The sequence below is a fragment of the Hyaena hyaena genome, unplaced genomic scaffold (assembly GCF_003009895.1).
Source record: "Hyaena hyaena isolate Hyena2069 unplaced genomic scaffold, ASM300989v1 scaffold_159, whole genome shotgun sequence".
Classification (NCBI taxonomy): domain Eukaryota; kingdom Metazoa; phylum Chordata; class Mammalia; order Carnivora; family Hyaenidae; genus Hyaena; species Hyaena hyaena.
In genome coordinates this window covers 2,392,874-2,419,312 of record NW_024080791.1, presented here as the reverse complement: position 1 = coordinate 2,419,312, position 26,439 = coordinate 2,392,874, and the positions used below count along the sequence as shown (strand labels likewise).

General features: G+C 35.9%; 1 long non-coding RNA gene across 1 annotated transcript in view; it reads right to left on the bottom strand.

Moving 5' to 3' along the window:
* The window catches only part of LOC120236709, a 35,148-nt gene that overhangs the window by 5,739 nt on the left and 2,970 nt on the right, over nucleotides 1-26,439 (bottom strand). The window contains exon 2 of the long non-coding RNA XR_005529745.1: nucleotides 23,944-24,102. This is a non-coding gene — a long non-coding RNA (uncharacterized LOC120236709). The remainder of the gene's footprint in view (nucleotides 1-23,943; nucleotides 24,103-26,439) is intronic.

The window sequence follows — 26,439 nt, the reverse complement described above, 5'->3', positions numbered from 1 at the left end:
GAGAGACCTGGCACGCTTCTGCTATTGAGCCTTCCTCATCATGAAATATCTCCAGAAAAGGCCTTCCATTTGTTTAAGTCTATATCTATTTCAGAAGTGTTTTGATAATTTTTTCTCATAGAGGGTTTTGTAATTCTTTCTTTTTTAATGTTTATTTTTCAGAGAGAGGGAGACAGAGTGAGTGGGGGGAGCAGTGAGGCCGGGGAGACACAGAGAGAAGGAAATACAGAATCCAAAGCAGGCTCCAGGCTCTGAGCTGTTAGCACAGAGTTTGACTTGGGGCTCTCCAACCCACGAACCACAAGATCATGACCTGAGCCAAAGTCGAATGCCAGACTGACTGAGCCACCCAGATGCCCCTGAGGATTTTCTATTTCTTAAGTATGTTTCTACTATTTTATATTTTTTGTTGCTATGCTTCCTTTATTTTCTGTTATGTCATTTAATGTTTGTTGTTTTAATTAAATCTACTAATTTTTGTGTATTATATATTCTGTTTCTGTGCTAAATTATCTTATTGTTTGTTGTTACTTTTCCCTATTTTGGGGGGATTTTCAGGTATATATCATAACAGATTATGTAATTTTTATGTTATTAAGCAAGAGAAGGCATTGAGAGAATTTTCCAATTCATAGGCCCTAAATGCCTTTTCTTTCTTAATGGAATAAAACTAATACTTCCAGTACACTGTGAAATATTAGTGATGGTGTTTATTCTGGTCTCATTCTTGTCTTTTAAAGGAATGGTTCTAGTATTTTCCTATTATATGAGTTCCTGGTTTTCAGGCTGTGATATATTGAGTAAGTTTCTACCTATTACCATTTTAATGAGTGGTTTTTGTTTGTTTGTTTTTTTTTTAAGGAAGGAGAATATAATTCCTGGGCCTAACTGAGCATCATTTGATAAAATATGCTGTCAAGAACGTACAGAAGGGGACACCTGGGTGGCTCAGTTGGTTAAACGTCTGACTCTTGATTTCTGCTCAGGTTTGTAAGCTCAAGCCCCATGTTGAGCTCTTCACTAACAGCATAAAGCCTGCTTGGGGTTCTTTGTTTCTTTCCCTCCCTGCCCCATTTGCTCTCTCTCAAAAATAAATATTAAAAAAAATGAATGTACAGAATAAACACAGTAAGTGGAAAGCAGGCTTCTTGAGTTTTGACTCACTATAAGTAGTTGTGAAAATGATACTTCTTTGAGTATATACTTTTGAATCTGCCACTGAATTTGTTTCATATTTCACTATGATGAGAAGTGGCAATTCTGAAAAGATGGTGGATAAGTTTGTATGGGTTGGGTGGGGTATATATTTGTCTATGAAAAAAACTTTGTGATTAATAGATGTGATTAAATTCAGAATTATATGTCAATTTTTATTATGCTCTGGGTTCTGCATCCTAACATTTCATATTAATAGACATGATATTGGCTTTTTACTTGCCAATTCTGCACACTCAGCTACCAGATTATTATAAATTAAAGTCAAAGCATAGGTTAGTAATAAGAATTTCTAGGGGATAGTTAAGGGATGGTTTGCAGGAGGCTAGAACCCTGTTTCATTGTGTTTTTCTATAGTGCTTCATGGCAGACACTGGCAACTCTGCTAAATAATTGTGTAAAGAAAGATGAATTTGGGGGCAAATTTAAAAATAATACAACTTCAGTTGTATTGTATAGTGGTTTAGTCTATAGTGTAGCATAGAATTTGAATGAATAGCTTTTGGTGGCAAACTTCCTGGGTTTAATTCCTGGCTATACAACTTACCGAGTCTGTGATTATGATCAAATTCTATACAGTGCCTGTGCCTTCACTTTCTCATCCATAAATACAGGACAATAGTGCCTACTTCATATGTGACTGTTAGGTTTAAATCAGTTTACATATATGAGAACTTAAAATATTACCTAGCACATAGCAAGTACTCTATAAACATAAGTATTTTTATTGGATGGTAACTTCTGCCATTCTTTTTTTTTTTTTTTTTTAATGTTTTATTTATTTCTAGGAGAGAGAGAGAGAGACAGCGTGAGCAGGGGAGGGTCAGAGAGAGAGGGAGTCACAGACTGAAATGGGCTCCAGGTTCTGAGCTGGCAGTCAGCACAGAGCCCAAGTGGGGCTCGAACCCATGAACCGCGAGATCATGACCCAAGCGAAAGTCGGACGCTTAACCGACTAAGCCACCCAAGCACCCCTAACTTCTGCCATTCTTATGGCTAAATGTGACTACTATCAGCGACTACTTGTGACTACTTTTTAGGGTGACAATTCTAGAAAAACAGGTGATTTGTTTTATTAAGTGAGAAATTAGGATGTATTTCTTATAGTTAAGATTTCTTATTAGAATATTCTCAGTTTTTACTTTTTTTAAGAGAATAAGCCTTAGGAATTTGGGTTGAATAAGCAACATATTTAAGGAAATGATATCTAAAGAAGTCTTAACTGTCATATATAAAATGGAGTACATAAAACAAAATTAAAAACTAAATCTCAAATAGAATTAAATTTCAATATATATTTACAAATTATCTATTTAAAACACTGAATAATTCTATATTGAAGTGCTGCCATATTGTGCTATTGAGATAAAATAGATAATTCCTAAAGGCAAAATATTTTTTCAAGTGATACATTTTCTGAAAAACTATTCTCACAATTTTTTGTTTAGCTTTTCTTCACATGCTGCAGTCTAGGTCTAGATCTAGAGAAAGTAGATTGTAGTCAAAAGAAGTGGAACCATGTCTTTGGGCTTCATTACCTTCTCCTCAAAGTAGAAACTTATATTCTAAGATTTCATGAATTTCTTATGAAGGAAATATTTACCTTTAAAGTAAATGGATACAGAAAAGGAAAGAAATGTATTGGTCATTTTAAGGTAGATTATATAAGTAAATAATGTGATTTAGATGTTTTCTTGAATGCTCCCACAACTATGAAAATGTTTTTGTTAGGTATTAAGTTTTAGATTATACGGAAACTATAAATCTTCTGTCTGCCTTTAATTTTGACAATTAAACTTTGTCATTAAACTACTTTATGGAAAAGCCTGCTTGCATTACAATGACATATTTAGTAGCAACCAGTGGTGTAACTCCCACTTCTAGAAAAATGTAAATGATTCTAACCTGTCAGGAATCAATATAACAACTTCAGCTTATTTTTGAGAAATTTTAAGGATTTGGAATTTTGTCCTATTTGTAGGCTAACAATTTAATCTCATGGACACTATTAGAAAACACAAGACTCCGAGATTAGAGATAAAGGACAATTTATTAATCACAGGGATAGTGGTAGCCAGGATATCTGCATTTTTGTCTGGGTTCCTTGAGCCTCTATTCCCACAGTATTATGTGAATAGGACTACATAATATCTGTTTACAAGTAGGTTGTTTTTTAGGAGAGAAATTCTGAACTTAAAGAAATTATAGTCTTTTATAATGAACAATAAGGACACCTACATTTTGCTGAGACATTATCTATGTTTACCAAAGCTATTCACTCTACAAATAACCCTGAAAAGATAATCTAGAACAATAGATAGTCAGTGACTCTGCTCATAAGAAATACAGAAATATGAGAGGCCCTTAGAGAGTTATCTCTCAATACTTTCACCTCCTGGTAATATCTTTTACATATTCTGATTAATTTTATGTAATTCTTACATGTTCAAGTGAAGACATGTCAAAACTTGCATTTTTAAGCTTAGCCAAATATATTGACAAAGTCATCAGTAAATCAGTTTGGAATAATCAGAACTATAGAAATTTCCCCATTGGGTTAGTCAATGATGTGTCTAAAATAGCATGGCTAATTATAAAATGATATATCTTCATTCATATTTGGGAGCAATTGGATTCTGATAATATTATATGCATCGTTAAGTTTAACGAAAGTAGATATATTAACAGGACTCTGACAGACATCACAGGGACATTCTGTCATGAATCCTGCTAGCTAAACTCCTAAGGTCTCTCAGAGAATCCAGGAATCATTCAAAGTTTTTACTAATGATTAGTCAATCTGTTCCAGGGCAGACCCTCAATATCTGACTGGGTTCCTCATCCTCTACCACCTCTTTGGTGATATCTGATCACCATAGCCTGCCTTCAACAAGAATCCTGTGAGGTGGGTTTAGCCAGAATCCTCCTTTACCCTTAATGTTTCCCTTCAGAAAATTTGCATTTATTAACCCCTACCCTATGCTTTGACTATAAATCCCCATTTGCCCATGCTGTTTATGGAGTTGAGCCCAATGTCTCTCCCACACTGCAATATTCCATCTCATGTCCCTATATGGACTTTGAATAAAGTCTTCATTATGGCGCTTTAACATGTGTTCTTGAATATTATATTTTCTTTAACATCATTCAAAAGTGTGACTCATAGACCAGCAGTATAGCCAATACCTGAGAATGTATTAGAAATATAGAATCTTAGTGCCCATAGCAGATTCAATAAATTAAACCTGCATTTTAATAAGATTTCTCAGGTGATTCATGTGGACATTAGAGACTGAGACACATTGACATGTGATTGGTGTCCAGTACTTGAGGACCACTTTGACTAGATAAGAATACCTGGAAAACTTTTTTAATATAAATAGAAATTCTTAGCACTCTCCACCAGAGATTCTAATTCAGTAGATCTGAAGTCAAGGAATAAGTCCCTTCACCTTGTTTGATTGTGATGCACCATTGCCCTAGGTCTAGGGCGGCATATCCCAACTTTGGCTTGATCTAGTTCCAGATCAATGACTCTCAATCTTGACTGCACAATAGAATCACTTGAGGAGACCTTTAAAAGGATTGAAAGCTGAGTCCTACTCTGAGAGAATTGACTTACCTGCTCTATTGTGGGACTAAGGAATTCCTGTGTTTTAAAGCTCCTAAAGTGATTTTAATGTGCAACCAGAATTAAGAAATACTAGTTCTCATAATTTACCTAAATAATGTAGGTGGGAACAAATAAAAGGAAACTTGGATTTATTTAATCAGAAGAGTTTCATACAAGATGGACCTTTTGGAAATATTATTTTTATGATGGTATAAAAATGGATTAAAATGGGAGCAATAAGGAGTGTGAAAACTACCTGTAATAATGCAGTTGAGAGCTGTTTTATTAAAGCACTGACAGTAAAAATGAAAAGAGAAATTTTGAAAGAGGAAATATTTAGAATAAAGAATTATCAGGTCTTTGAGATGAACTCTTTTAGTAAGGAGTGTGTTCAACCACATAAGAGTCTATAGAGAGGTCAGAGTTAGATTGTATCGTGAGGAAGTCATGGAGATTTTCTGAGAATATTATTCCAGTAAAGAGGTGGAACACAATTTAAAATGCAAGAGATTTTAGAGAAAATTAATGATCAAGAAAATATGGAATTAATGATGAATAAAACATGGTTCATTTAGGATCCGTAACCCAGGTGCCTGAGTGGCTCAGTCCATTAAGTATCTGACTCTTGATTTAAACCTAGATCATGTTCTCAAGGCTTGTGAGATCAAGCCCCATGATGGTCTCTTTGCGACAGGGCAGAACCTACTTGGTGTTCTCTTTCTCTGCCTCTCCCCCATTCCTCAAAAAAAAAAAAAAAAATCTTAAACAAAATAAAATCCTTAACCCAGAAGACATGAAAGAAATAACATGCTTACTAGAAAGGAAAAATAGTTTAGAGAAGGTGGTTGTTGTTTTAAAGAAGTGTGAAATCTACACGTAAGGTGAAGTCAGAGATTGAAAGCAGAAAGCCAAACAAAATAAACCTCTAATTTTTTTTGTGCATTCAAACTATGGGAAAAAATTCAACAAATATTACTTGACTGATGGGAATATTTGTGAAAAGGTACTATAGACTTAAAAAATAAAATCCTGGGGGCACCTGGGTGGCTCAGCCAGTTAAGCATCCGACTCCGGCTCAGGTCATGATCTCACAGTTCATGGATTCAAGTCCTACATCGGGCTCTGTGCTGATAGCTAGCTCAGAGCTTGGAGCCTGCTTCAGATTCTGTGTCTCCCTCTCTCTCTGACCCTCCCCTGCTCATGCTGTGTGTCTCTCTCTCAGAAATAAAGTTTATTGAGTTTTGTCCCTTTTTTTGATATATCATATCCACTAAAATGAGGTTGTCTGATCTGATCTACTCATGCAAAGGCATATTTATACCACTTTGATTTTTGACTGCTGTGTAGGCATCCTCTGCTTAAGTCCATGGTTCCTCTTCTTTGTTCCCACTCATAGTGGACCTGCTATTATCGCCTATCTTGACCACAGCATCACCAAGAATGAAATAGATGGGCAGCCTACTAAAATGTTGCTTGATTTATGTAACAGGAAAAGCTGTAGCTCTGATGGCTACAAACCTGACATGAGTCACCTCATGTAGAGTGATAGTTTCTATCTAAACCTAAGTCAGTTCACATACCTAGAACTCCTTCATTGAAGGGGAGGCCTGGTCCTCTTGAGGAAGGATGTTGCACACTGCCAGCATCCTCTACATACTGCAAACCTTCCTCCAAGCCTTTCGCAATGGGCCACTACTAGAGTGATGCATACAGGTGAAATGGAAATACCCATAATTTTCAGAGTTTATTAGATATGGTATACAAATTGATGTTTTTCTCTGGGTATACCAAACCCACTATGACCTACCAATCAAGATGGGAGCTTATGGTGGCCAGGGGATAGAGGGAGGCTTAGCCTGAGTTACATGGACCTAACACTGAGTAGAACCTAGCTTGTTTTCTCCCCAAGTTCCTGAATAACAATATGAAATTTTCTCAAAAAATTAAAAATAAAACTATCATATTACCCATTAATTCTGAGAATATATATCTGAAGAAAATGAAATCAGTATCTCAAAGAAATGTCTGCATCCCCATGTTCATTACAACTTTACTTACAATACCCAAGATATAGAAGCAACCTAAGTGTCATCAATAGATAAATGGATTAAAAATGTGGTATATATACAGTGGAATATTAGTGAGCCACAAAAAGAAGGAAATTCAACCATTGACAACAATGTGGGTGAAACTGGAGAACATTATACTAAGTGAAATAATCCAGACACAGAAATACAAATACAGTGTGTTCTCACTTATATGTGAGATCTAAAAATGCTGAATTCATAGAAGGAAAGAGTATAATGGTGGTTTCTAGTGGTTCGGGGTGAAGAATATGAGGAGAGGTTGGTCAAAGGGTATAAACTTTTAGTTATAAGATGAAAGTAAGTATTTTTAATTATTACCATTGTACTATACATTCAATACCCATACCTGGTTCATCTTATAACCCTGGCAGATGGTGCTAGTGGTGGGATCATGGCCAAATAAGGCTGTAGCTGCGTCCATAGAGGCGTGGAGCTGGGTATGTAGTCAGATCATAGCCAGTGAGTCTGCCACCACTTTGTGGGCCTGCCTTCTCTAATTAGCCCTGTTTTGGTCTGGGGCTCCACTGGAGTTTGCAAACTCCTACCTGGATCCCAAAGCTCCCACAAAGGCACTTTTGTCCATGGATGGCTGCCAAATTGTTGTTGCTATGGAAGGATATGAACAGTGGACTTTTTATTCTGCCATCTGGCTCTGTTCATTTTTTTAATGTAGTGATCTTTACTTCATTAAGCCAAATTGAAGACTGCTGATTTATATAAGCATATAGATTTTTTAATGACAAGAAAATGTAAAGCTCTGAACCATATAATAATAATAATAATAATAATAATAATAACTTTGAAAAAATACGCTAAAGTGAAAATGGCAAAATCTAGTTCACGGTAATAGTATCATCAATTTTACTGGATGTTTGAAATTTTTCACAATAAATAAATTAGGAAAAGAAAAACAAAATTTGATTTGATTAAAATTAGTCAAGAAAACAATTTATAAACTTCAAAAGAAGATGTCTTCTAAGGAACAACTAACTTTGGCAATAACTACTTTGTATTTTGAGTTTGCCCTTTCTTAGAAAAACAGTAATGCCACAAGCCATTGTCAAGAGTGTGTGGACCCGAAATATGCATTGTTTTAGTCTGAGAATGAAAAAGAAGTACAATCCATTGATTTATGTATCTCATTAGAATAATGTCAAAGCAGTAAATTCACTCTATACAGCACTTCCTTGACATGATGAAGTATGCAATATTATTGGTTCAGAAGTTTCACTGATCCAAATGCATGAATTAATTAAAACTAATTTTAAGGTAGAGTTATTTTTTCTGTCAGACACTAGGATACTTGAATAGGCAGTGGTGTCTTTCTTTTAACTGTTAAGCTCAATCATATTTCTTCCTCCCTTACTTTTCAAATCAATAAGATCCATAATTTTGTATGTGATATTTGTATTTCAATATATATCTTTGTATTTTAACTATATTTGTATTCATCGCTCAACAATATGCTGATGTTTCAAAACTGTATAAATGTTAGACTTTATCCTCTACCACATGTGAGATTTTTTCCATTTTAATACATGTAGCTCTGTCATTCATTTTATAGCTATGTGTTTTTCTAAATTATGAATATACTACAATTTACATATCTATTCATCAATAGCACTGGTGGACATTTAGGTTGCATTCAATTGTTTTGCTCTTGTAAGTAAGGCTTGTATATATGCATATATGCAGAAAATTCTTTAGTAGTGGAACTACTATGTTTATAGAGAATGTGAGTTTCTTTTATAAATTTCTATTAAAAAGTTTTGCCCATTATTCTGTTGGGCTGTTTTTCTTTTTCTCATTAATCTTCTTTATCTATTTGGGATACTAATCCTTTGCCACTTACAAGGGTTGCAGACAAATTTTCTCAGTCTATATCTTATGTTTTCACTTTTAAAAAATGGGGATTTTTAATACTCAAGTTTTAACATTTAATGAATCATTTCCTTTATAGTTTATCTTATTTTAGGGAAATCTTGTTTAAGAAGCTTTAAATTTTGGGGGCACCTGGGTGGCTCTGTCATTTGAGCATCAGACTTCCGCTCAGGTCAGATCTCACTGTTCATGGGTTTGAGCTCTGCATTGGGTTCATTGCTGTCAGCACAGAGCCTGCTTGGGATCCTTTGTGCCCCCTCTCTCTCTACCCCTCCCCTGCTTAAGGTTTCTCTCTCTAAAAAAAATAAACATAAAAAAGAAGTTTTAAATTTTCTCAAGTTCTTCTGTATTTTCTTCTAAAAAAGCTTAAAGTTTGATTTTAACATGTAGTCTTTCAATTATCTTGGAATTCATTTTTCTATTATTCTAGCATTTTTTTTTGTTTTTGTTTAGCTTTGTTTTGTTTTTTGTTTTTTGCTACTCCAATCTTTTCTCACTGTGAAATATTTTTTCCCAACTGTTCCTCATTTCTTTATTCTGTTCTATTTACCTACTTTTGAGGTCATCTCACACCAAAAGCTACACTTTAGTCACACTAAAGCTACATAAAATGTCTTGGTATTAGGTAGTAAGTATTAGCCTTCCCCATATTTTTCATTTTTTTAAAATGGTCCTGGCTATTTGTGGCTTTTTGGTTTTTCATATCAATTCTTTTTAGAATCAGATTATCAAATTCATACATTTTTTTTGATTTTTTGGTTGGAATTGTATCAGTTTTACAGATTAAATGGGGAGAATTCTTTATCCTTATATTACTTCATTTTTCTTAATGTGTTTTCATAAAGTTTATAATGTTTTACATACTTTTTCCTAGATTTATTCCTGGGTACCTTATGCTTTTGTTGCAACGTTACAAAAAATACCTCAAAGTGCTAGATTTCAGCAATTTATTGATAGTGTATAGGAATGTATTTGATACCTTAAACTTTTATGTAGATAGTAATATTGTCTAATAAAAATGTCAAGGTCAGTTTCCCCTTCTTTTCCCCAATACTTCCAACTTATTTATTTATTTATTTATTTATTTTTTGGTCTTTCTTCATGGATAAGGACAGTATCTAGTACTATGTCAAATAATGTAATGATAACCTGTAATCTTGTATCTACTTTTAGTGGCAATGCTTCTAACAATTCACCATTTACCCTGAAGTCCCTGAATGCATGTTTGTAAACAATAGTAGAGAAAGTGTTTAATCCTAGCACCTAATCTTGTTTCTGGTACACAGTAGATACTTATTAAATAATTGTTTATTTAAATTTCATTATTCTTTCTAGTATAGGGAGATATATTATGTAGGAGCATTTCTATTAGGCATAAAAAAGCCTAGAAAATTATATGCTTAAGTATAAAGTGATTACAGCTTGCAATCTGGTAACATCTTAAATTATCCAGAGTAGATGTCAACGTGAATATGTAGGAATCTTTCTAATCGGTGTGATAAACAGGAGGGAATTACTCTGTGACTAGGGAGAATTGATTTATGATAAAACTGCTGTTTTTAAACATCTGTTATTACCAACCCACTAGGCATAAACATTCAAATGTTAATCATGTCATTCAGGAGCTATGTTTTTCTGTTTGCCTTCTTTATAAACCAATGGTAGGCATTAGGAGAAGGAAAGCAAGTTCTACTATTCTGCTACTGAATTAGTTTCTATTGCTTTGTAACAAATTATCACAGATTCAGCACCTTAAAACAACACTAATTTATTGTCTCAGTTTCTGTGGGTCAGGAGTTTGGCCACCGGTTAGCTGGATTCTCTCCTCAGCTCTCACAAGGCTGCAATCAAGATGCCAGCTGTGCTATGATTTTCTTCTAGGGTTTGGGTTCTCTTCTAAGCTCATTTAGGTTAGTGGCAGAAATTCAGTTCCTTGCAGCTTTAGGAGTGATGTCCTTGTGTTCTTCTTTGTTGTCAGTTAGAGACCACTCTAAGCAACTAAAAGCCAATACTGTAGTCAGTTCACAACATTGCTGTTTGCTTTCTTTCTCATAAGCCAATCAGAGAAAATTCTTGTTTCTAAGGGCCCACTTGATTAGGTCAGAACCATCCAAGGTAATCTCCCTTTTGATTTACTAAAAGACAACTGATTTGGGACCTTAATTACATCTGTAAAATACCTTTTGGCAGGTAATATAATATAGTCACTGGGGTGAGATCTCATCATATTCACTGGTTCTGACCAGACTCACAGAGAGAGGATTATAAAAGGTTGGGGGTCAATGAGGATTATTTTAGGATTCTGACTGCCACAGGTATTACTCACATGTAGAATGTCACATTCCTTCTTCCATTCTCTTGGAGAAACATTTTCTTTCTTATTTCATGGCATCGTTGTATGAAGGTCTAACAACAAATCTTTCTCATTTCCAAACATTTCCACATCCCTTAAACTGCCATATGCCTTAAATTGATAGTTTGGTTTTAGCCTTATTTTTAGGTAAGCCTGGGGACATCTTTTTCATGTGACACTTGGTAGTTGGATAATTGATAGATTTTAATCCAAGAGCTTCTGGGTTTTACTGGTTTTAAGCTGCTGTTCCAGCTACATTCAAAGCCACATGGACACACACATGCACACACACAAACACATGCGCACACACATAGTTACAATATTTCTGGTAATTTATCCAGAATATTAACATTGTGTAGCTCTGAGTAATAGGCTCCGGTATAATTGTATTCTCTCCCAGTTTGAATATAGAATGCTTAAAAAATTACTAGAGCATTAGAGAATTCTAAAATGACAGAAAAACCATTTTCATGGCATTTTGTTTTACTTTTGGGAGATGTGCACTTTATTAGGAGTGCCTACATTTTAGTAGCATTTTATAGTTTACAAGGTGTCATACCACATTGTATGTTATTATGCTTAACAGCACTGTTGTAGGGGAGGAAAATGAGGCCAACATCAGTCATTTCTCAAACTGCACATGTAGGATTGAGCAGAACAGAGAATTGAACCCAGGATTTCTGACTTCAAGCATAAACCTTTTTCATTTATCTGCTTCATTAACACATGGGTAGAAAGAGTTTATAAATATATTTTTAACATTTGCATTTAAAAATGATGACAGAGTTTTCTAGAATTGAAGGGTATTCTTTTGCATAGTTTTATTTTGTGCAACTCTGAGCTGGTTTCCTACAGTTTATTTGCAACTTTTTTTGAATTGGTTTTACTTTAAATTATGCCCTATCACTTATAATTTGGCATATATTTCTTGTCTGCTCCATATTCTCCTTGTATTTTTATGAGGCTATATGTCTTCTTCTTTAAAAGAGAGAACAAATGGAAAACATGCCTGTTAGATTTATTCAAGGATACACTATACCTTATCATCCACATTTCATTGTCTGGTGGCAAATTTTCTAACAAAAAAAAAGATAATAATATCCAGAATGGAAAGATTCACGAGCTTTGGTGATTTATGAGGAAATTCTATAATGCAAGTGGCTTTTGTTAAGTAGATGGAGCTTACAAATATGATGAAAGATGGTACAAACTCATAGATTAGAGACTGTTTAAATTGTTTTGCATGTAATATAGATATATGATAAATTCAAATAGATCCAAAAAATGTGTGGTGAGAAGTGAGTTTTTCTCCTGACCCCATGTTCCAGTCTCTGTCAGTAGTTTGGTGGCTTGCAGGGAGTCTCTGGTTAATATTTCTTCAAAACAGGAAAAAGGATTTGCTAATGTTTAAAAGTAGAGCAGAATTTAAAAATGAGTAAAAAATGGCAATTAAACACATTTGTATGTGTAAGGGAGAAAACTTCTGGTTATGCAATTTCCAAAAAGATACTGTCCTTAACCTGACACAAAACTGAATGATGGAGAGAACATGCTACTACTGTTTGTGCATACTTGCTGGGTTCAGCACAAAATGACAAACATTTTTTCACTTATTGAGATGCTTCTACCGTGTTCTTGCTAAGCTTGTCACTAGAATCCATTCCTTCAGTTATCTTCTCTTGGACTAATCTCTCAGTTACAGTATAGAAGAAAGTGATGTCATTATAGAATCAAGAGGTGTTGTGAGCTGAATTGTGTACCTCAAAAAGATATGTTGAAATCCTAACCTATGGTACGTATGGATGTGGTCTTATTTGGATATAAAGTCTTTGCAGATATAATCAAGTTAAGGCGTGGGTATATTTGCTTAGGATGGGCTCTAAATTCAGTGACCTGTGTCTTTATTAGAAGGCCATGTGGAGATGCAGACACACACGGGAAGAAGACCATGTGATGGCTCAAGTAGAGATTGGAGTAATGCGATGGCAAGCTAAGGAATGGCAAAGTTTGCTGGTATCAACAGAATCTGGGAGAGAAGCACTTCTAGCTTCCCAAAGTGTGAAAGAATAAATTTTTTTGTCTTAAACCGCTCAACTTGTGGCAGTTTTTAAAAAAGTTTACTTATTTATTTTGAGAGAGGGAGAGAGAGAGGGGATGGGGAGGGGTGGAGAAAAGGAGAGAGAGGGAGGGAGGGAGAATGTGAGTTGGGAAGGAGCAGAGAGGGAGAGACAGAGAATCGCAAGCAAGGATTGGGGCTCTTTCATGAACTAAGAGATCATGATCTGAGATGAAATCAAGAGTCAGATGCTTAATCAACTGAGCCACCCAGGTGCCCCATCAATCTGTGGTACTTTTTTATGGCAACACTGGGAAACTAACACAGGAGGAAAGGCACAAAGAACTTTTTTTTTTTTTTTAACTGAGAAACTACTTACATGCTAGTACCTGTGTGAAACACACATTATCTCATTACTGTTCTTCTTATAAGAGCATTGCAACATAGATATTACCTTCATTTTACAGTTGTAAAGACTTAGGCTCAGAAGTCTTAAATAACTTTCCAAAGTCACACAGCAAATGGTCTCTGTCTGATAAAGAAGCCATTACATTATACTTTTATTGGTGATCACCCATTTATAAAGGGTCAGCTAAACTTAGAAATGGTTTTATCATCTGGAGTTGCCTCACATGGTCTGATTATAGGAGCAATAGAAACAAAAATTACATCTCCTACTGATGCCTGAAAGTTTGCTACTTTCCACAATTAATATTTCTTTTTAAAATGTAAACATTCCAGAAGGATTAACATAGTACATCAATGAAAATATAAATATGTTAGAGCATTTTCTTTTCATTCTTGATATTATAGAAGATCTGTCAGCTTAAGAATATTGTTTGCTGAAGTTGTTATATGGTGGCAGAGTAGGAGGATCCTAGGCTTGTCCTGTCCCACAAATATAACTAGAGAACTGTGGAATCATCCTAAATACATCCTAAATACAGAAATTGACCAGAGGACTTACAGAACAAACGCCACAACTAGAGGTTGAGAAGAAGACATACTGAAGAAGGTAGGAAGTGCAGAGATGCGGTTTGGGAGAAAAACAGATCGCAGTTCCTGTGGTAGGGAGGGAGTCATGGCTGCAGAGAAGGGCGAGAGAAGGGCACAAAGGGGAGCACACATCTGAAGATGACTTAACTGAAGGATAAGGACACAATAGCACACACAGCACACACTGAAGACACTCTGGAAGTGCCAGGCCATTGGCCACGGGAACACAACACAGCAAGCACTACAGGGCCTCTCCTCCATTACCCTCAAGAACAGGAGACGTAGCTTACTTTCCTAATACACAGAGGCAGGCACAGAGGCTTAGACAAAATAAGCAGACAGAGAATTTTATCCCAAATGGAAGAATAGGACAAGTCCATGGCCAGAGATCTAAGTAAAACAGATATAAGTAACATGCCTGATAAAGAATTTAAAGTGGTGATCATAAGGATACTACCTGGATTTGAGAAAAGAGTGGAAGATATGAGTGAGGCTCTTAACACAGAGATAAGGGATAGCACAGCAGAAATAAAAAGGCTCTATAAATGAAATGAGAAACACTTGATGGAATGAACAGAAGGCTGGAAGCGGTCTTCCACAAATTAGTGACCTAGAAGACAGATTAATAGGACGTAATTAAGGTCAACAAAAGAGAAAAAAGAATTATGCAAAATTAGAATAGACTTAGGGAACTCAGTGATTCCATCAAATGTAACAACATTCATATTATAGGAGTCCTAGAAGAAGAAGAAAGAGAAGAGGGGGCAGAAAATTTATTTGAAGAAATAATAGCCAAAAACTTCCATAATCTGGGCAATATCTAGCCAGATCCAGAAGGCACAGAGAACTCCCATCAAATTCAACAAAAGCAGATCCATCCCAAGGCATATTTTAATTAACTTGGCAAAATATACTAATAAAGAAAAAATATTAAAAGTAACATGGCAATTTGCAACAGTGTAGATGAAACTAGAGGGTATTATCTAAGTGAAATAAGTCAGTCAGAGAAAGACATATCACATGATTTCAACATGTAGAATTTGAGAAACTTAACAGATGATCATAGGAGAAAGAAAGGAAAAATAAGATAAAAACAGAGAGGGAGACAAAACATAAGAGACTCTTAAATATAGAGAACAAACAGGATTGATGTGGTGGGGAAAATGGGTGATGGGCATTGAGGAGGGTACTTATTGGGATGAGCACTGGGGGTGTTATATGCAAGTGATGAATCACTGGATTCTACTAATAGGTGTTTTCTATTTTTGGTGGAGCTACTCATTGAAGACTAAGTAAAAGGACATTTTTAAGATTCATTTTTCATTTTTCACAGATGTTAAAATCTAAGCCTAGGGCACAGAGAAGAAAAGGGCCTGACTCACAACATTTGCTGAAGATTTATAACCCTGATAAAGGCTGCACTCAGAATGAATAAATAATGATTTTTATTGTGTTTTCTCCAGTTCAGTTCCATTAAAATAGCTTCAAAGTAAAATTATCATAGAATGTGCATTATAGGGAAACTACAAGCTGGCTTGCCTGACAAAAGAAAGAGAAAATCAAGTTATCTGAAATTATTTGAATTATATGAGAATAGATTTTCAGAGGTTTTGAATGTATTGAATGTTGCTTTGCTATGTAAATATCATTTCTAGCTTTGTGCTTAATGTTTCTCAGAGCTTTTTGTTTGTTTGTTCAGAAGAAAAGTAATGTGCTGGTGGTAAGTAGAATGATAACTCCTAGGGTGTCATGATGGCTAAGAACCTTACTTTTGGTGGATAGATACGCAGTAGTAAGGTGAGATAATTGGTAGCTCTACTAATGGAAGGATGTGAGGGAAATAAGGACTGTATACTAGTTGGCCTGCTTTGGAAACCTTGAAGAAGAACCATAAGGTCAGATCAGCTGGTTATCAACTCAGGATACAGTGAAAGCCAGAAGTCAGTGTTTAAAGTGTCTCTTATCTCTTGTAGCCAGAGACTGGACTGGGAGTGGAACTGAACTGTGAGAGTGGTCAAAATGCAAAGAAGATGGAGAGAGTAGCTGTGACAAGTATTCTAAGTTAGTGTCAGGGCCCTTATAGTGGAAACTTGAGAAATGGGAAGAGGAAATTGGGTGGATATGCTAGTTTGAACTCTTTTTAAAAAATGTTTATTTATTTATTTTGAGAGAGAGAGAGAAATCTCAAGCAGGCTCTGGACTGTCAGCACAGAGCCCAACACAGGGCTTTATCTCATGACCTAAGCTGAAATCAAGAGTCAGACGTTTAACTGTTGGAGCCACCTAGGTGCCCTGAGAATTGTGAACTCTTAATTCCCTTGGGCAGGTAGAGGTTACCTTGACCCACATGCTAGAGAAGAGCAACCTCTTCTTGCCTGGGATAAAAGACCCTGAATGAAAGACCTCAACAGGGCCAAATGCCTTGCAAATGGTGCTTGACTTCCTTAAGACATATTCCTTCCTTCTCTCATTGCCTACAACACAGAAACAAGAGTCAAAGAAGCATAGCTTGAGGGAGAAAGCCTGGGCATGGGGGCTGAGGCTAGGGGAAGTGGATTGCTTATTTTCCAAAGAAATGTAGAAGTGGGAAATGGTGTACCAGCTGGAATTTGGAATGTGTGTGGGAGTACATCTTAAGGGCATTGGCCTAGGGCTTGTGCACAACACAAGGCTGGAAAGTGGAGAGTTTATAAACTTCGGATTTATGCCCGTGACTCAAGATTTATTGTGCTAGAGAGGACACCTGGAGCCCATTGTAATATCATGCTGACATGGCTCTTTGAAGCTAGGAGGAGAAGCCAGAAGTTCCTTGACAGAACATTGAGGAATGGAGTTAGAAGCTCAGGAGGTGGGCATGTTAGAATGAATTTATTATGTGAGACTAGAGAACCCATTTCTGCTTCAGTTTCTTGGAAGATCCCTGATAACACTTCATTCACTAAAGCAATAAGGAATGCAGTATTGAGGGAGACATTGGCAACTTTGAGAACTTCTATAGTAGCTGTCCTTCCTAGGCTATAGTTCACAGTTGGAGAGTGCTATTTGTGGTTGCCAAGAGAATATGAGAATGATAGGATTCCAGAATATGTGAGGCCAAATGGTTACACTTTGGACATAATTATTGTAATGGTCGACAAGGCCAGAGTGGCAACTAGGAAGCCTTGACACACTGGGGTCTGTGCCAAGGGTTCATACATCATGCTTCTCCTGGGAGGAGAGAGATGGAAAGTTCATCAGTGTGTAGCTTGTTAACTTCAATATATAAAAATGAGTATATGAAGACTGATATTAAAGGGGACAATGGAAAATAGTTTCTAGATCTGAGTCAGATTTCAGAGTGATCGTAGATACTTCACAGATACAGAACCCATTGATTGAAGGGACACCTCTGTTCTTTTGATAAAGGACCTTGAGAGGCTACTTCAAGTATACACAATCATATTTTCTTCAATCCTTACCCAAAAGGATTTATAGCCACCTATCAGAGAGTGATACATTGGGTAAAAATCTTTCAAGGGTTTTTGGATAAATAATTTGAGCTGGTACTTATGATAGGGGAGCAGAAGTGTTATCCTGAGCTTTGGGTAAGGTCACCAGGTGCTAAATGCAGTCCTGGCCTAAATCTGTCTCATAGTGAGTCAAACTCCTGGCACCAAAGAAAAAAAATCTCAAGTAAAACTGAAAACTAGAAGAAACTGCAGAGGTTAGTGTCACCTTCAAAGGCCTGAAGGACACCGGTTTATTTCCAACATATTTCCTTTCAATTCACCTCTTGGACTCATATAACAACCATGTGGATTTTGACAGATAACAATAGACTACCACAAACTTAACCAAATAGTGGGTCCAATCACAGGTGTGCCAAATATTTAATCTCCACTAGAAGAAATCAATATAGCCTCTGGTACTTGGTAATGATCTAGCAATCTTTTCAATCCCTGTGAATCAAGAGTCTTTCAAAGTCAATTTACCTTTATGTTAGATGGACAGTGGTACACATTTGCTATCTTATCTCAGGACATTATTAATGTTATTTCTCTCTATAAAGTCTGCAGGGACCTTGATTATCTTAACATTTAACAGATCATTACACTGATCCACTATATTGATGCCACCTTGTTAACTGAATCTAATGTGTAAAAAGAGGAAATTATCCTCGTTGCCCATTCATGTCAGATAGTGGTAAAAAGTTCTAAGTTTCAGGGGGGCTGCTTTATTGTAAATGTTTTTAGAGGTTCAAGGACCTTAGACATTCCAGGACACTCTCTCCATGGTAAAGGGCAAGTTATTGTGTTTTATACCTACTCCATCTACAAAAACAGGCAGAGTGCTAAGTGGGCCTCTTCGGATTTTGAAGGCAGCATACATTGCAGTTAAAGATACTGCTTTGACTCACTTATGGGATGACTTTTATGGTTGCCAGTTTCAAGTTGGGCCCATGGCAAAAGAGGGCTATGCAGCAGTTCTAGGCTGTAGTGCAAGCTGCCCTACTATTTCAGGTGGATCCAATCATGTAAGAAACAGATAAGGACTTCATATGGAGTATCTGGAAGCCCCAACAAGAAAGTTGCAGAATCTAGGGTTTTAGAGCAAGACTATGACTTCCACAGAAGAAAATTACCAGGTGCACTGTTGATGCAATGCTAGCAGAGACTGAATATCTGTCCATTAGCTAGCTGCTCACCACCACCTGGGTAGATTACTGACAAAAAGTTTGGATAAGCATGGTGACAATTCATTATAAAATGGTGCTATGTTCTGAATGTTTATGTCCCCTCCACAATTTATATGTTGAAATCTAAACTCCCAAGGTGATAGTATGTGGAGGTGGGGTCTTTGGAAGGTGATCAGGCGATGAGGGCAGAGTTTTCATGAATGGAATTGATGCCCTTACAAAAGTGGCCCAAATTGCCTCTTGTACCATGTGAAGTTGTAGTAAAAAAGTCAGCTATCTATGAGGAAATGGATTCTCACCAGACACCAGATCTGCTGGCACCACAATCTTGGACCTCCCAGCTACTAGAATTATGGGAAATAAATGTCTTGTGCTTATAAGCAACTCAGTATATGGTATTTTTGTTATAGAATCTAAATGGACTAAGATAAATCGAAGTGTCTTTTTTGGGATCAGACGCAAGTAGATCACAAGGAAAATAAATTATGTTAACAGGTGACCCTAATTCTGTTTTACCTATCTCTGTTGTACTAACAGAATCATATCTCCCTCACCTCACATATAAGGCCTAGTTTAGAAAAAGGTTGACACCATATGTGGAGCCAAATATAAGCTGCTGCCTCACTCGACTGCTACTCAAAGGTGGCCCTAAAGAATAGTTGGGAAGGGGGGGGTATTCCCAGTGAACAGAGATGTGAGTATTAGACATGGTTGTTTATTTTGTATGAAGGACAAGTGGCCTGTGGTAAAGATATATCACCCCAGAAGGTGGTGAATGGCATGGTTTGGTCAGGAGACTAGAATGGGCAAGATTAAATTAGGGACAAAAGGTTTGAATTAGAGGCATGAGCTGGACATATGAGTGTGTCTGTCTCTTCCTATATGATGATACTATCCTCTGGATAACATCCAACAGAAAAGAAAGACTGGACAATTAGGTGGACAGAATAACCCTTTTAGAGATGAGGGAAATACTTTCACTCAATAATACAGTGTGTCCCTTGAACCTGAAGTTGTGACTACTTCAAAAGAGTGAAGAGTAACTCCTGTTTTATTATAGGCTCCTCATGGCAGTGAACCAGCAGATAAGGAAATAATTATATTCATAGGGAAATGAACCTCAATTTCATGAAGAGATAGGAGTGCTACTAAACAGTGGAACTCAAGATGTACATCAGGTATTTCCATGTCTGGTAAAAATGATGAACAAGCAATTATACTGATAATAACATAATAACAAAGCAAGTAAAACTTCAGACTCTCTGGCTGAAGAGCTGTGACACTCCACTCTGTGTCACTCTACTAGGCAAGCAATGTAGACAAGTGGGGGGAGAGATGGAACAGCAGACAGAAGGGAGAAGAAAATATATAAAGAATGATAGATAAGTGAGGTAATGAATATGAATTTTGGTCTGGGTAACAGTTGCAGCATCTGTAGTTTGTGCCTCTAGCCCTTGTGCATTAAGGTTTTTGAAGAGGCCAACACTTTGAATTCTCAGTGCTAGATTTCATTTAATGTAGGACACAGGTGGATCTAGGTAGGACCGGGGTGGACTATATCAAGGTGTCTCTGGTGCCCTCACATCCTCTTGGTCATTTCTGAGTCCAGCTGTGACTGGGGCCAGGGTGGGGGGGATGCTGTTCTAAGTATGTTTTGACTTACTTAGAAGTCATTTTGCACTGACAGCATCTTGTCTCAAACATGTTGTATGTCTTTGACTTTAGCCTCAGGGTTTCTCTAATGTTGTGGATGAAGGAGGCTGAAATATAGATCTAGATGTTTGGAAGTAGATCTGTAGAAGTAAATTTAAGTGTTTCCAGACTGGAGAATGTTACTTGAAGACATCAGAGGGAAAGAGATTCCCTAGGAAACATTTCAAGTGAAAAGAGAAAGGTCATGGGGAAAAGTCCCAAAGAATGTGTAAAATATTTATATGTGAGGAATAGTTAATATATGTGCAAAGAGGGAAGACTGGCAAACAAGCTTGAAAAGTGGTCAGGGGTAATACTAGAATGCGTAATGTTTTTATTTAAGTATGATCTAATTTAGCCAAACTAAACTAATCTTCTTAATTATATATATATATGTATATATATATGTGTATATATATATGTGTATATATATGTGTATATATATATGTGTATATATATATATATAATTATATATACATAACATAAATATTACTGCACACAAACACACACACGTTTTTGTATCTTATAAAGCCCTTCTATGAGTTTTCACATTGGATACATACAGCTCTGCTGTCAAAATTATACCCATTCTAGAGATAAGGAAATTGGATCCTTGACTTTACTGATAAAGACTTGATAGCTGGATGTTAAAGCAAAGCCTATCTTTTATTAAACTGCAGGAAGCGACTGTTCATCTTTCTAGACTTTGAATTTTAGTTTTTGGTTCAAGGTTTGCAGTTTCAGGCTACACATACTTAAAACTATGTTTATATATAATATATATCAATCTTTATATATAGCCTGACAGTTACAGCCTTGGCCTGATCTATGTATCTTAAACATGGAAAATGCATATCTAGTTATGCCTCTATTTTAACACTGTGTGCTGCTTTATCTATTTGTTGAAGTATTTATTAGTCATCCTCATGGATGATCTCAGTTTAAGGTAGAAACTTCAGATGTTAGATTAACAGCTGTGTTTCTCCTTTTGGGAAATTATAGACTGAAATAAATGCATAATTATAAACAAATAACATGTAAACATAAAAGACAAACATAGCCCTTCTGGTATTTGATATGTGTCAAATATATTTTGACATATCAAAGTAAAAAGAAAGAATGTAATATATCTAAAATAAAATCTTTAGCAAAAAATTTTTTTGATTCTGCATAAATAACTAGTGTTCAAAGATATTTTTCTTGGGGGAAAAAGAATTACACTGAATTTGAATTTTTAAGATACGTACATTTTTGTAGCAGCAACAGACAAATCTGCCACATTTCCAAATTTTAATGAGCATAGCCAGAAATGATTACAATGAGATTTTCCCCTCAATTTGGCATTAAAAATACATGTGAGACTCTAGAGGGCACTCTATTCCTATTGTTTTTCAAGAGGTGGTGAAATTCTTTCAAATGCAGCGATGAATGCATATATTTAAAATTCACTGTGAATACTTACAAGAAGGTTAGAGTACTTAATGAAATCAGTATGGATTAATGGGACTTTTGTGTTCTGTGTTACATGTTTCCACTTGGGATAGTTTATGTTCTTTAATGCCTGGGATGGTAATTAAGTTCTCCAGGGAATGTATGTACATTTACAAGGTTAAATGTTCTAATATGCATAGGTCTAATTGTTTTCTCTGCATTGCTTATGTTTTACTTAATTTATTTACTTGATTATTATTGTTAGCAATAACATTATCATTAATACTAATACAATTAAAACCCTTTATTCAGAATTTTGAGACATTTTCTGGGAGCAGAATCATCATAATACTTTGATTTTCCCCTAATTACATGCACATTAAATACAACATATATTATAATATATATAATATATAGGAAGGCCTCATCAGGTGCCTGGATTACAGTAGGTGTTAACTGAATGTTTCTTAAATCTGAATCCAAAGACTAAGAAAACTTTTAATATTAATGAAGATATTGTCTGTGCCATCGTCCCTGGGCCTTTCATGGGCTAGGTGATAGAGCCTGGTCGCTTGGTTGTTTAATTTAGCTGAGAGACCATTTTTGTTTGTCAGTAGGTCTTTAAAAATCTGTGTGGGGCTGCATTTAAATTTTAATTTTATATTAGATTATTAATTTAGAATAATGCATTTTAAATTCTAACAATGCTCACATTCCCTCATTGTTGTACCTCACCTGCCTCGTGCATAAAAGGCTATGTGCGTTTAAAACCTCTGTCTGGGTATACCCAGAATCTTTCGCTGGGAGCAGCTATCTATCTTGAACACCATTTTGTGGTTGAATAAGCATTATCTCATTAATGTGGTTTATCAGCCCATGTGTAAAAACATCTTTAGTTTCCTTAATCTTCCCATTGTTTACAACTGGGATTTGATTTCCATTTGTAGGCTCAACTTTGCCAGAGTTGATCAAGGGGAATTTAAGTCTTAGGAATAACCTTAACTGATTTTGCTTTCAGTGCTAATAACTTGTGTTATATAAAGCTCCCATCATGTACCCCATTTCCAGGAAGTGGAAACTGAGTTTTCTTCCATATGTCTGAATTATATTTTGTTAACTTTCTAGTTACGCACTGGATTCTTCCCCAAGTAACTTGAATCCTGTTTTACCTTCTAGGTCTGGAGAAGGACGTTGCAGATGAACTACTGGCCACTAGAGGAGGTTATGTTTTCTGCTGCCAGTTAGCCACATTCTATATATTCTCAGGGTAACTTTGCACACCTTGTTGGATTCTCCTGCCACAAACAGTTGCCTTCATACTCTTAACCTGGTAGTCATAATCCATTCATGTAGCACTTTCAAACACATTATTTAATTTACTTATCATATCAGCTCTGATAACAAGCATTTATAAATTGGATACCATCACTCATTTTGTATAGATAATAAAAATATAGCTGAAAAAGTCAGGATTTGCAGCGATGTTTTCATATTACAGATATCAAAGCATTTTTTGTTTGTTTGTTTTTAAAGTAATTGCAACTAGTAATATGCCTTACTGTCTTCCTTAAACTTCTTGTTATTGTTGAGTCTGCTTACGCTCTTGCCCCACATTGTGAAGCCTTACTACTTTTGTTGTGCTCTTTTGAATTTGAGCTTATATTCTGAGTCTGGCAAGTGGATTATCATCTTATTAGGAATAAGACTCACTATTCCCAAGGCTCAGAATATCACAATAAGCACACAGAAGCATCTTCTTTGCTAACAACTTAACATTCTCTTTTCAAACCGAGTATCACAAACTTACCTGAAAAGAATCCCCTAAGAGTTCGTAATAGACACAGATTGCCAGGTTACCAAGTTTTATCCCTGAGCACACTGTAGTTTAGTAGGTTTGGGATGAGGTCTGGGAGCTTTTCAAAAAGGGTTGTAGATAGTTCTTACCTTCAAGCAAATTTGAAAATCAGTTTCTGGAGCACAGTTTCTTAGAATGGTGCGACATTAACTTGCTCATGCTCACTTCCTTTTCTACGTCTTTTTCTCAGTAGATGAATTGGAGCATCTTTCTTCCCTTTTTTTCCCTCCTCCACTGCTGAGCTCCTCCTGTCAACAACAGAATTTCATTCTGCTAGCTCATCAGCCCACTGTGTAATTTGGGTTTGGAAAGCCGTTTGATCTACAGATGCTCCTTGTTTTGAATTGAATTGGAGAAAATGATTCTGAAATTTTACCCACCCAAGATAATTTTATGCCATAGTATTTCTAAAGGCCACCCAATAATGAAAGAGTTTTGGAAACAGATGATGTTGGATCTTAAATTCTTTTATTATCTTCTCAGAAGGAGGTGATATTTCTTTTCCTAAATAACCCTCCTCTATTCTGCAGAAGTTGCCAGATTATCTCAATGACTCCTAAATTAAATTCTAGGAGGCCCTTAGCACACTATAAAAACAAAGCACACATATAAATATCCCACAAGAAAAATGACAAATTATGGAATGGTTATTTGTGTCAAGAAATAAGATGTTCTAGAAAAGAATACAATCTAATGTAACCATCTGTCATTGGAAAGAGATTGGAGGTAAATACTCATCTTGAAAACTGCTAAGCTACCCATTGATGATTCTATACAGTTATGTTCTCACATAACTCTAGCAGAGCACATGGAAAGTCACAAGGCCAACAGTGAAATCATATAGAGCTACTGTCTCCCAGAGAAGAGACTTCCTGGAGTGGAGGTACTTTGGAGCATTTGCAGTGGTCCTTAGCGGATAGGTTTAAAATCCTAATTCCGTCAGTTCCAGAATTGGGTTCAGTTTAAGTGAAGCACAAGCTCCTAAAGCTAATGTTTAAAACCAGAGTGCCAATTTATTACTTTGCCATTACATCTGTGTTAAATACTGGAATCCTCCTATCAACATGGCCAGAATCTGCTTTCTCTCCATGTAAAACTACATGAAAATGAATTTTATTACCAGAAAAACTGATGGTCATGGTCAATCTGACCTATATTCTTTTCAAACTAATAACACAAAGAAGTAGGCTAAGGGTTTTGTTTTTTTTTTTTTAGCACTATCTTCTTTCATTTATATATCTTTTATATCCTCAAGTAGCCTATCAGAAATTATTTTCAACTGAAACACAACATTTTATTCCCCAAATAGGGAAGATACAAATCACTAATTTGCCATATTTAAAAAGAGAGAAAATTCATTTTTAGGCAAATACTTTACTTCTGGGTGACATTAAGATGAACAATAATTTACCTTGTCAGGAGAGAGATAATACTTGAAACATTACATTACCAATTCTGAATACATTGTACTTGGATTTCACATATTTTGTTCAGTACTGGCCACATATTAATTTTTTAATATTCATTATGAATTGAAGACTTTAATACGGTAATTTAAAAAATTCATGTTTTATTTATTTTAGATATCCATGGTTTTGCCCTTTTTCCCTCTGGGTATAATGATTTTGATAAACATTGTTCCACTATTATTTGAATATCTGACAGGCTCTCCATTAATATTCCAAATAGCACAACAGTTGACTTTAGTTTGACAACGAAAAGATGAGTGTACCCTGGTCTCCAATGTTATTGATGTGTTTTGAGTAAGAAATGCCAACCACGTTTGCATGGCTTTATACAGATGTAGAAAATGTGAAAAGAAATAAGTTGGCAGAGATGATTTTATGGTGACAATTTTATTAGAAAGAACACCCCAAAGAAATAATATTTCATAAGGCAAAAGGAATATTTACATTAAAACAACAATCCATAATGGAAAGTATTTGCAACAATGTAGCAGATGTGGGCATGCCTGAGGATGTAGGAGATTATTTATGCTATTTCAAATTACTATGCTTTTGAAAATTGAAATAATTTAGTACTATTATTTATATTTCCAATATATGTGTTCATATAATTTTTTCTTTTTTAAAATGTTTTATTTATTTCTGAGAGAGAGAAAGAGAGACAGCATGAGCAGGGGAGGGTCAGAGAGAGAGGGAGATACAGAATCTGAAACAGGCTCCAGGCTCTGAGCTGGCTGTCAGCACAGAGCCTGACGTGGGTCTCAAATCCACGAACCATGAGGTTATGACCTGAGCCGAAGTCAGACGCTTAACTGACAGAGCCACCCGGGCGCCTCTAATTTTTTCTTATTTTAGAATCCATTTATATTCAAACATTTTGAGGAGTTTCACTGGCCTTGCTTATGTCTTAAATAGGAATGAGAAAGAAAAGGAAACCATGTACTAGTCACTCTGCCTTTTATGCTACCTCCTTTGTCATAGTTAATCATCACCATAGTCCCTGAAGCAGGTTATATCCTTCCCACACAGAGATGTGAAATTGAGGCACAGAGAGATTGTCATGCTGACGATCACAGACGTAATAATTCCAGCAAAATTGACATTAGAACCTGTCTCTTT